The sequence below is a fragment of the Papaver somniferum genome, chromosome 7, assembly GCF_003573695.1.
Source record: "Papaver somniferum cultivar HN1 chromosome 7, ASM357369v1, whole genome shotgun sequence".
NCBI classification, from domain to species: Eukaryota; Viridiplantae; Streptophyta; class Magnoliopsida; order Ranunculales; family Papaveraceae; genus Papaver; species Papaver somniferum.
The window spans coordinates 162,219,711-162,232,653 of NC_039364.1; the positions used below are offsets into that span (position 1 = coordinate 162,219,711).

Here is a 12,943-nt window from a genome sequence, read left to right on the forward strand (position 1 = left end):
TAGAAACTTCCCAGAAGAAACTCCAAAAGCGCATTTCAGGGGATTGATCTTCAACTTGTATTCCCTGCATCTTTCGAAAACTTGCCTCAGAACTTCTAGATGCGATGCTCGATCTTTCGATTTCACCACAACGTCGTAGACATAGTCTTCTACTTGTTTATGCATCATATCATGAAATATTGCTGTCATGGCTCGTTGGTAGGTAGCACCTGCATTCGTCAGTCCAAAGGGCATCACAATGTAGTGAAAGTTCCCAATGGGAGTGCGGAACGCAGTTTTGGCACCATCATGTTCAAACATCTTGATCTGGTTGTATCCACTGTAACCATCCATGAATGAGAACATACCGTGGCTGCTGGTTGCATCGACGAGCATATCAATGTTGGGTAAAGGAAAATCATTCTTTAGGCGACACTTATTCAGGTTCCGAAAATCTACACAACATCTGATTTGACCATTCTTCTTCTTAATTGGGAAAACGTTGGCCTGCCATGTTGGATGTTGGGTAGGCTTGATAAATCCTGCTACTAGAAATTTCTGAATTTCGACTTTGATTTGTTCCTCGACTTCACGTCTGAATTGTCTAGGTGGTTGTTTGACAGCTTTGGAGCCTGGAGTGATATGAAGACGGTGAGTGACCAGCTTGTCGTCGAGACCAGGCATTTCTTCGTACGTCCAAGCAAAGATATCCCGATACTCTTTCAGCAAATTTACCAGGCCCGTTCGTTCCTCCAGTGATAGTGAAGAACTGATTAAGATTGGTCTCGGGTCTTCTTCTGTGCCGATGTTAACTGTTTCAAGATCGTCAGTAGTAGAATTCGTGCCATCTTGCAACTGTTGCGGAGCATCTTGAACCTCATTATCAGGCGATTGCTCGATATAGCATGATTCATTAGGGCGGGAAGACTCTTGATCAATCTCTCCTATTAATTTCTAATCTTTGCGCCGCCGATAAATGACTTTCCCTTCTGCACCATGGATGGTCATAAAATTGGATCCTGGAGTCGTGACCTGATCTTTGCGGCGTTTGACCGGTGTAGCAGGTGATTTGACTGGTTCTGTCTCTGGAGATAGTGATAACGCATCATCAGCTTCAATAGTTTTCCAACTTGGAAGTGGAGTACTGTAGATCCTCTTAGGAGGTTCAGGAATGCTCCTCTGGGATTCAATGAATTCAGCATCGTAGGCCAGAGCGTAAGGAGATGATGAAGCGTCTATGCGAACGATCTTGTTTTTGAGTAAAGCCTTCATACATTGATGGTAGGTTGATGGGACCACCTTGTTGTCATGGAGCCACGGTCTCCCGAGTATAATGTGATATTCAGGTTCTTGTTCGATCACATGAAACTTCACTTTCGATTGAATTGTCCCTACCCTCAAATCTATATACACATATCCATATGTATGGCTTTGGATTCCTTCAAATCCTGTCATTAAAATGGGATGGCGAATGATTTTACCTTGTGGGAATCTGGCCATCCTGAGAGTCTTCATAGTGATGATGTTTGTGGAAGCGCCTGTGTCAACGAAAGCCCTCCTAAATTCGGTGCCTTTCATGAAACCAGTTACGTACAACGCCCGATTATGTCCTTCATCTGCCATGCGATCTTCTTCTCCAAAAGTGATGTTTTCGATCGAATGTTCAGACACCAGGGACACTTCTTCAACTGCCGGGGTTGGTGGAGTTATTTGCACGTCAGATGATATCTGGCTGAGTGCGGCAAACGTGTCTGTACGTTGCTCCATGGAAAAGTATACAAGTTCACACAAATTTTCTATCCATTGTGCAACTTCCTGATCCACCGACTTCTCATAACTAGTGAAGCTATTGCTTTGAGGGTAGGGTGACAAATCAGTCCTCAGTGTTGGGACTTATGAAGCGGAGATGCCGCCTAACTCAGATGTCAGTTTGATGAGGAAATCGAGTATGTGGTTCATCGTATCCTTCATCAGATCCATGTTCCTGGCGTGAATCTCCAGGATTTAAACCAACTCTGTCAGAGTCGGGGCTCTTTCGCCTTCTGTGACGTTAGATGTAACATTAGAAGGAGGAACATTACCATTTGAAAGATTCTGGGTCGGGTTTGGATCAGTTGAATTATTCCTAAGACCAACCATCTTATGAAATCGTGAGATTGCAACCGAGAGATTAATCTCCCACTGTGGTCGCCAATCTGTAGATGGGGAAAAACGATTTGCTGGTTTTTACGGAATTGAAGAGACGTCCGTGTGGAGACTCCTTGAACCGAGCGAAATGTTGAACCTCACACAGATGCACTGCAAGAAGGGAGTGCTTTAAGTTCGAGAGATCAATCTGTATGACTCTGGCCTAAACCAGGAACAGTGGTCGTTCCAGAGTCAATTCGGTCACAAGAAAGGATGGGTTGATCTGTAGGAGGGAAGCTGAGAAATGTGTGGGATCAATGGTGAACTGAGATTGTAGGTGTGTTTTGAATTCAGCGTAAGAACACTCTGAATGATAGAATTTTACTCAATTGAGAGTGATTGCTCAAACGATGAGTTCGTGTACACGAAAGATTGTCTGTATGAACTTGCCGAGAAAATGCTTGTCCTTTCAATCATGATTCATAGGTCTTTTATATTGCTAGGTCGAAAACACCATGATCTCATGAAGTGTGACAGTTGTTGGAATCAGGGAGTGGAGAAGTGGGAAATCATGTCAAAACCAGTTGCTCATAGTGCGGAGACTTGGTTAACTTTCCACCCACTACTTTGCTGACTCTTCCAACTGATTGCACGACTTGCTCACATTCTCGTCGTGTGTATGAACACACGTGTCGTAGACCGCCAGAACAAACCCTAGTTAATATCCCCCATGTGACACGATTGATGTCTCGTGATTATGGAGTCAGTTGCTGACTTTATGGGACGATGATTCCATGTATTGCTGAGTTAAACATGATTTGCAAATGTTCTGAAACTCATGAGTTATATACGTCTGCTGAGACGAGGTATTATCATGTTGATAACCTAAGGCGAGCAAACTGTGTTGCTGAATTATTGAATATTGATAGTTGAACCAATATTCTTTAATCTGAGCAAATATTGCTGGTTTGAGATAATATTGCTAGTCTGAGCGAATATTGCTAGTTTGATCAAATATTGCCGGTTTGAGCAAATACTGCTCGTTTGATGAATTGTTGGTAGTAGGACCAAATAAAATATTAATTTAAGATACTGACTGCTGGGTCGAGCATAATAAATAAAAGTGTTGATCATGGAATCAACATAAAATTATCAGTATTCGAATCTACTCAAAATCATGTTTTTGCAGAGTTCTGGATTCAAAACCTTAATTTTAATGAATTGATGATTTATTGAAAATCAAATACAGAGTGAAGCAGGGACCGGCCACATGGGATGATGAGTCCACCATGTAACTCTCAGATGCTCGAATGAGAAAAATACCACAGTCTCTTGAGGACTAGTTGGTGAAAGAATGATTAAATGCTGGTTTAATCATTTATTAAAATAATGCTCGTGTGAGCGATAGATAATAAAACCTAGCCGTGAAAAGATGAGGGACCGACCAAGAGATCATGATACCAGCACTTGGTGGTCATGGGACCAATTGATGGTCGTTTGAGCGAACCCCTGATTGTTTGAAAGAGTTCGAACCTAATACGAGCAATTGAGCAAATTAGGTTAAAATAACTAAAATACGTGGGACCGGCCATTTGCAAGCCTTAGGTTCACCCTTGGTCGGTCAAGGGGATGTGCCCGTGTCACCATGATGTTCGTGTCTCAGTCCTGAGGGTTTCGATATTTTCTGGTGTGCGTTCGAGCATCATTTTGAGAAAATATGCAGAATCCAGGGTTTTGCTGAAACTAGGAAAAATACATGAGATGATGAAAAATAATAAATAAAACAGGGAATTTCAAGGTGTGGGACCGGCCACGGCTAGGGCATGGACGGCCAGCTGACAAGCACGATCCCACACTTTCCTAGTTTTATGTAATTTTATGTATTTTCTTTGAATTGAGGGAAATTCCATGAAACTGGGGAGTTTTATAAAATTAGGGAACTTCTATGAGATGAGAGAAATAAAATAATAAAAATAGGTAATGATGGAGTGTGGGACCGGCAATGGTCAAGAAATGGCCGGCCGGCCAACGAGCACGGTCCCAGGGAACTCTTCCCAATTTTATGTAGTTTTCATGATTTTAGGGAATTTTCATAAAATCAAAGAGATTTGTTGAAACCAAGGTATTTTGTTTAAATCATTGAGTTTTCATGAAATGAGGAAAGCAAAACAAATAATGATAATAAAATAAGAGGTGTGTGGGACCGGCTAGGGCATGACCGGCCGGCTAGGACCCAGTCCCACGAGTTTTCTTGATTTTATAATATTTTTCGTGGGTTTAGGGAAAATTCATTAAATCAGGGAATTTTCATGGTTTTAGGAAAAATTCATGAAATCAGAGAATTTTCATGGATTGAGGGAAATAATAAAATAATGGGAACCGTGAGGTGTGGGACCGGCCACGGCTAGGGCATGGCCGGCCAGCTGGTGCTCGGTCCCATGACACCTTTCCCTAATTTTATTATTTTCCTTGACATAAAGAAATATCATGAAATTAGAGAATTTCCTTGAAACGAAGGAGATTTGCTCGAATGGGAGAATTTCATGAGATCAGGGAAAAATAATAAAATATGATAAAATATAAAATTGGGTGTGGGACTGGTCACGGCATGACCGGCCGGCTGGTGAGCCCAGTCCCCTGGCGCCTTTGCTAATATTTTATTATTATTATTTTTCCTTCCTATTTTTGCATAGGTTCCTCATTCATTCATATTTTTGAGATGCTCGTTTGCGCATTCAAATGCTGGTCTGTGCATTATTGCTAAGTACACTTGCACCATTTTAATCAGGGCTTATTCGGTGTTCAGATGCCTGCTCGTTGAATATTTATTACTAACCATGGAATTCTGCTGGGAAAACCATAAGTTGAAGTAACGAAACATTCGAAGAATCGTAGAATATAGTTGAATATTCAGCTACGATTAGGGATAATTAATTGATGGCTCTACACTAGAAGGGCTTCCTATCTTGGAGCATTAATTATTTGAGAGTTGAGCAATATGAACTTGCTGGAGTGTCATATTCCTCCTGTATAGTCAGGGAAAACATGGTTGCATCCTGAAGACGTTGTTGCTCTATACTAGCAGGCATGCTGTCTAGGAGTCGTCCAATCTTTCGATTCTATACAGAAATAATTACTGAAATTGCTCAGTATTCATGAGATGCGTCGTGGCCTCAGCTGAGAGACTACATATCTACATACACTCTGAGAGACAACCTTCTTAGTCAGAGATTTCCGGATCCGGAGTATGTATAATTATGGTTTTACGATTTTGCCCTTGTCGAAAATCCACCATCTACAAACGCATTCAAAGAAACTTATATTAACTGAGTAATACAGGCAAGGTGCCAAAATTTACAGAATATATGGGATTGTTGCTACATGTACCATTCTGGATAAATTTCATGTGAATATATGTTGCTCAATAAATGCGCCAGTGAAGAGGTTGAACACTCATCACTTTTACATGGCTCCGTTTCTTTATAGAGTGACGGCATATTAAATGCAAGGTTTTACAATTTTAACCGTGAACTAAAAACCACCATCAACATTAAGTCTTCTGCTTAGCACGTAACAGTGGCATTGTTGCGGGATAAGCATGAGATGGTGACAGACAAGCGATAAAAGGCCAAGATAGAGTAAGTAAATATTACCAGGAAAGTGGCTGCCTCATATCCTCAGGATGTGTTTTTTGCCAGGGCTTCAAGCTAGAGAAACGCATCTGTCCTTTGACTATCTGGTCGTTTCCTTCCGGTCTTCCTTAGGGTTTCTATGAGAAACGTTACCCAGTCAGGGTTGAATCCTTGGCTATCAGATAAGTCTCGTTGGGGTTGTTCGACATCCGTTTCTTCTTAGGGTTTGCTCAATATATATGCAGGTGAAACTAGATTGTTCCTCTCAGTTCAGAATAAAGACTCTTCTCGTTGAATTATCTCTTCATTATGTCGAACAGAAGTGAATCATCCTCGAGCCAGTCGGATTCCTCAGTCAAACGCAGGCAGCTCGCTTCCAGAGTATGATTCTAATTATCTCCTGGTTTTGAAGTGATAATTCCTCTTTTTCTCATAACATCGCTGCTTTTTTTTTAGAATGGGCAAACTCCTGGGTCTTGTGACAACTCCCGCATCCGGATCATCCGAGTCAAGAAGATCATTCCGGTATGATTTTCACTGACAAATAGATATTTTCTTGCCACCATCAGTAGTTAACAAAGAGAGATTTTCTTTTGTGTAGAGGTACCCAGTTGGAACATGCGTGACCGTGGTTGATGACGACGATCTGGTCACACCTCTTCCTTCAAACTCGAGTACGCCAACTGTTGCAGACCTGGAAAATTCTGATTTGGGTATTTCTTGCTACGAATATCCCAATGCAGTTTTGCCGTTCGATATCCATATGAAGTGTTTATCTTCTAGCTACCGAAGTGTAGGTAGATTCTTAATTGCGGAAGGAGTTCGTGGATTTGTACACGAAAATATGGAGAAGATACGACCACATTGCAACCAGGAACGTGGTGCAGCATTGCTCTTCTGCGTTGGTCACCACAGTGAACTGTCTTCTGTCCATGATTGTTGAAATGGAAGGCACATCCATTCGCGACGCCATTAAAGCAACTGTTGAAAAGTGGGAAAATATGGTATCTACCTGTGAATCCCTGGAGTTTAACGTAAACTGGCTGCGGCACCGCCTTGACATTGTTAAAGTTGATCGAGCCGGCATCTTTGCCAACGTAGTTCCTGCTACAAAGGATATGTTGGAAGAGGAAAAGGCTCTGACTGCTAAATCTCAAAAGGTGGAACAGGCAATCCGAGATTTGAAGAGTTGGACTAAAAGGTACCAAAACAGGTTGAAAATGATGCTTTCAAGAAACTACAACTTATTGAATGGTCTTTTCTGAGTTGTTATTTTGAATGTGCAGCCATGAGAATGTCTGGTTTTCTTTTGGGTTCTGAACATTATTTTTTTTTTTTTGAATTGTATTGGTTTTTGGGAAAAGCAAATGGAATTTTCATTAATACGTTCCGACTAAATGAAATTTTGATAACTCAAATACGAGGGAAACGGAAAATGCCTGGATGTCTGTGTCGTGAAACGGCGAGAGATGGAGTGATGGTCACACGTAGTATGCCTTGAGCCATTTTTCATTGATGACCGCTTCCAATTTGCCTCCATCTTCTTTGACATTCTTGTAGTACCCACTGTTATATGCTTTGGTAACCACATAAGGTCCTTCCCATTTTGGAGAGAATTTCGGTGCAGACATGTCTTGTTGAATGTGCTTAGCAGTCTTCAATACCAGATCTCCTGTTTGAAAAACTCGAGGTTTTACGGCCTTATCGTATGCCCTGGAAACCCTATTTTCGTATACCTGAGCATGTTCTTCCGCCTTAGTTCTCTTGGAGTCCAGAGTATCTAGCTCTGCTATTCTGGCACTTGATGCTGCGGTTTCATCCCATTGAACTCCACTTGCTGCTGCAATTCTGGCCAATGGAATTTTAATCTCTACTGAGAGAACTGCATCCGCGCCATAGACAAGTGAATAGGGGGAGACGCCTGTGGATCTTCTAGGTGCCGCTCGATATGCCCATAATGCTATGGGAAGTTGTTCGTGCCATGTCCTTGGATTATCATGCACTGTTCGACTGAGAATTCATATTAAACTCTTGTTGGTACTCTCGGCTTGCCCATTCCCTTGGGGATAGTAAGGAGTAGAGAAGACTTGCTTAATTCCATATTCTTCGAGTAACTCTTGTATTTGCTTGTTGACGAAGGGAGTGCCATTATCAGTAATGATGTGCTTAGGCACGCCAAAACAAAAAATGATGTATTCCTTAATAAATGCTGCAATTGTCGCTCCAGTAGTTCCTCTCAGAGGAATGGCTTCAACCCATTTAGTAAAGTACTCTATTGCGGTTATGATATATTCATGCTGCTTCGATGATGGCGGGTTAATCTTCCCAATGATGTCAAGTCCCCAGTTGTAAAATGGCCACGAACTACTCACCGAGTACAAGGGAGTAGAAGGTGCATGGATGAGGCTTCCGTGAATTTGGCACTCGTGACACCTTTGAACAAACGCCGCTGCATTATCTTCCATAGTAGGTCAATAATATTTCTCGTGTATCTGGAGGAATAGATTCTTCTTCCCTTGGTGTTCACCTTCATGCGTCTCTTTCAACATAATTGGGATTTCCACCTTTTCCAGACATCGTAGCAGATCGCCTCCAAAGCTTTTACGGTACAAAGTTCCTTCATGAAACACAAATCTTTTGGATTTTTGCTTTATCTTGACTGTGTCCTTCTTATTGGCAGGGAGTACACCGTCGCGGAGGTAATTAATGTATGGCTCTCGCCAGTACCCAGCATGGCCAATGTTAAAGACCTCCAATTGATGTGGCGTTGCTTGACAGTTGGGGCAAGACCCTTGGAGTAATCGAGATTGAGTCTCCATATCTGGCCAATAGTAGCCGAGGCGACGATAAAGAGCCACCACCAATGTTTGTCCACAAATTTCTCCATGAACATGGTTAAGCTGTAGCTGCGCTTCTTCGTCTCCCAGACATCTTGATAGGGAGTCATCCGGGTTTCGATGATATAACACTCTGTGAAGCATGAAGAAATTTTGTAGGGTTTTGAGATTAACCTTTCCTTGGGAGAGCGAACTGTTAAGCTCTTGGATAATCGGGGTCCTCCAATCATTGGCTTCAGTATCCTTGGACTGCAAAAGCCACGTCGACGCTACAGTCCATCTCTTCACCACTAAAGTTTCTTCTAAACCTTCGAATTGCAGCTTCGAGGCTAATGTGGCTAGGCAATCGGCGTGTTTGTTGTTGCTTCGACCGACATGAGTTATGGTTGCACCAATGAAATAATTCAATAAATTTTGTGCCTCATACCTATACGACGCCAGTGTCACCTCTTTTAATGCGTAAACTCCATTCATTTGGTTAACCAGTAATTTAGAGTCGCTTCTCACTTCCAGGTGTGTAGCGCCTGCTTGTTTGGACAGTGACAACCCTATGAGAAAAGCCTCATATTCCGCTGAATTATTGGTGCACTGAAAGTCCAGCTTGAAGGAATGCGAAAAGACTTCACCAACTGGAGACACCAGAACTACACCCGCTCCTCCCGTATTATTGCTAGGAGTGGCGGAGCCATCGAAATAGAGTAGCCACACTTCTTCTTTGACAAAAGAGATTTCCGGAAATTCCCCAAGGAGGTCTTCATGTAGTGCGGTGGTTCCTTCTCCCGGTAAAGCTGCTAGTAAATCCGCGACTGCTTGTCTTTTGATAGCCCTTGGGGAAGCGCATGTTATATCTAGCTCTGACATTTGGAGGAGCCATTTGGCCGACCTCCCTATCAAGGCCGGTTTTGAAAGCAAAAATTTCACAGGATCAGCCTTAGATATCAGCACCACTTTGTTCGAAAGCAAATAATGCATAAACTTCTGAATGGAGTGAATTAGGGCTAAGCACGCTTTCTCTGCTTTGGGATATCTGAGTTCAGCATCCCTCAAAGTTCGACTGAAGTAGTAAATAGGATGTTCAATTCCTTCATCATCTTCTTGGGCAAGGAGAGCTCCAACGACAGCATCACTGAAAGCAGTGTAGAGGCACAATGGTTTTCCTTGTACAAGAGATCTCATGACGGCTGGGGATGACAATATTTGTTGGATCTTCCGAAACGCCTCTTGTTGTGGTGCGGTCAAGACAAAACTTGCTCCCTTTTTCAATAAAGGGGTGAATGAAGCAATAAGCTGGGCTAAACCAGGTATAAAACGCCGAATGTAGTTTACCTTGCCCATGAAACTCTGGAGTTCTTTCACAGTTCGTGGAGGCGGCATCGTAAGGATGGCTTGGGTCTTGGACGGATCAACTTTGATTCCCTCAGCAGTTACCTGGAATCCTAGGAATTTGTCCGAGGAGACGCCAAAGACACACTTTAAAGGATTCATTTTCAATTTGTACTCGCGACATCTGATAAGCACGTAAGTGCGCCACTTTTATACCCATATTTACACTAGTGAAAAATACTAGAACCCCCTACTATATGGGTTCAAACATATAGAAGCCCCACAAAATGGATCCTCCACCCTCAACTCCACACTTTCATAAAATGATATTACTAGGCCCGAAAAATCAAATTATCTTTAGATCAGACCCATAATTAATTATTCCGAACTTTAATAATGGCAACATTGCCCTTTAGTATTTATACAAGGGAATCCCAGAAGCTTCTTTTCATTTCTCTATTCTCTATTCTCTTTCATCTTTATCTCTCTCTGTTGTAGAACAATGGTTTCTAGGGTTCCTGAGATTCATTTTCGACTGCATCAAATCTTCTTCGTCTTCATCAAATCTTCGACTGCAACAACAACGATTGATTGCATCTTCTCCTTTTATGCCTCTGTAGTTTCATTTATGTCAAAGATCGATTGAATCTGATCAAAAGATAGATCTTACGGAAGATGCAGATGATTTGTTTAGTCTGATAATTAACCAAAGAAATCGAAGAGAAACATCAGGAAAAACGAATTGAAAGGTAAGTTAATCTTCCTTTAAAGCTTTCATTAATCGATTTCGAGTTGAAATCAAATTTCTCGTGGTTTGATTTTAATGATTTTGAAAAAAAAATGAAAATTAATCTCGATTTCATTATCTGATCCGTAATTAGAGTTTAGATCCTTAATCATGGGAAAGATGAGCATGATTTTGCGTATAAGTATCATCTTGTCTTAAGGATTTTAGGGTTTTCAGAACCTATATCTTCATTTTTTTTTTAATTAACCTATCCTAATTGAAATCGAAGCATAGATCTACAATTTTCTACTCACTCTGGTTGTTTTGATTTAGATTTTTTGAAAAAACTTGAACAAAAAATCCATATCTATTCGTCGTAAATCTTAATTTGTAGCTACGATCTAAAATAATATTTTGAGATTCAGTATCAAAGAATCATTGTCTCTGTTACCCATAGATTTGATTTGATTTTTCATCCACTCATATGAACTGGTCTGGTGATGTTGGTGGTGCAGGTAGGGGTTCTTTAGGAGGATGAGGAGGCACTGGTGATATCAGAATTGATAAATTGAATGAGAACTGCTTCATTGGTTAGTTTGTTTATCCAAGTGGCTATAGATGAAACAACAGAAAACACTCTTGAATCACAAAAGAGTTTGATTGCTCAATTGTTGTACTTTTCTGAGAAATTAGAAAGCTCTGATTCATCCTTATCACCAGGCTCATATGTGTTGACATATATGAAAGAAAGCAGTGCTGAGAAGTAGAAGTCAACTGATAAAGATGATTATAGGTACTTCATTTCAGATGCCATGCTGCCAATGTTTTGCTCTTGAGGTAAATTTTTTGGTTGTTTCTCACTGGTTGTGTCTTAGTTATTTGGTTGTTAGGTACTTCATTTTCCGATGTCATGCTGCAAATGTTTTGGTTACTCTGCAAATGTTGGAAGTATGTTTAATCTGTTTTTTACGTGGTCCTAGGTCTGTTTTGGTTACTCTGCAAATTTTGGTCATCATTGTAACTAATTTTGTTGTTTGATATACAAAGGTGTCCTCGTTAAGCATTTGATTCTCTGAAATTTAAGTATAATTTGTACAACTGACCCAATTTGATAAATTTCATCTAACATGCTTATCTGTTATATTTATGTAGCTGCTCTGAGATAGGAGATCACAGATGAAACAAATAAAGGGACATGACGCTCCAAATCTATCTCTACCGATCCAATTCATCTCAGTATCTATTCTCCCAATGGTAAGATGGCTTTAAAAAACACCGAAGTGTAACTGCGGCTTACACATGCCATATGCATGTGTAACTTCCTATTACATATGCTTATGACATATGTAACTGCGAATTACACATGATATATGAATGTGTAACTGCCGATTACATGTAGTACAGTTTTCTTGTGTATGAACTTTTACCAGGTTTCCCACTTCACAGTGTAAGGCTTTTTTACAAGCATAGTATTGGTAGACTATGGATGTGTAACTAGTAGTTACACATGCTAATTAGATGTGTAACTTCTAGTTACACAAGCTAAATTGATGTGTATATATTAGTTACACATGCAAAATAGATGTGTAACTATGCTAATTTGTTGGGATATGCATATGTAACCTAATATGAAACTTCTATCCGTTATTAGTTGATTGAAATAGTTTCAATCGACATATTACTTTAACATTGCTGCTGCAATTGAAGCTGCAGAATGAACTTGGTGGTGATATTAGATGTATGCTTAGGTTGCAGTTACAAAGTTCAGGTGCAATCTAGTAAGGCAGCAGGATGAGCAGCATTTCGGACATCACCATGCAAAGCAATCTGTTGAGAAGCTGGATACTGAGATACTCATAGTACGTATGCAAGAAGTATATTGTTATTGTGTAAAAATATAACTTTCTAATACACTTGTTGATATTCCCTTATTAATGTGTAAAAATATCAACAAGAAGGTGTCCATTCTGCTCATCAAAGGCTCTTGAGGTTTGTATTCCCCCTCTAATACACTTGGTTAGAGCATTAAATTCATTTATTGCTGTTGAAGCTTGATTTTTGTGTAACTCACAATTACACATATATTTCCATATTTCGAACTATTACGGGTGCATGTGTAACTCCAAGTTACACATGACATATGCATGTGTAACTCAAAGTATGCAAGCTAATTGGGTATGCAGCTACTAGTTACTAGTTACACATGCCAATTGGATGTGTAACTGCGATGTATACATGCCAATTGGATGTGTAACTGCTAGTTACATATTCTAATTGGTAACGGATTTTGAAGTTTGACCGCCTCCATATGCCTTCGT

The 12,943-nt window shown here is 40.6% G+C and overlaps 1 long non-coding RNA gene across 1 annotated transcript; it reads left to right on the top strand.

Annotated features, from left to right (window-relative positions):
* The first annotated feature begins 10,600 nt into the window (after positions 1-10,600).
* On the top strand, positions 10,601-11,409 carry LOC113293323. Its single transcript, XR_003332218.1, has 3 exons — positions 10,601-10,647; positions 11,141-11,215; positions 11,346-11,409. It is a non-coding gene; the product is annotated as an uncharacterized LOC113293323 (long non-coding RNA).
* Positions 11,410-12,943: the final 1,534 nt, after the last annotated feature.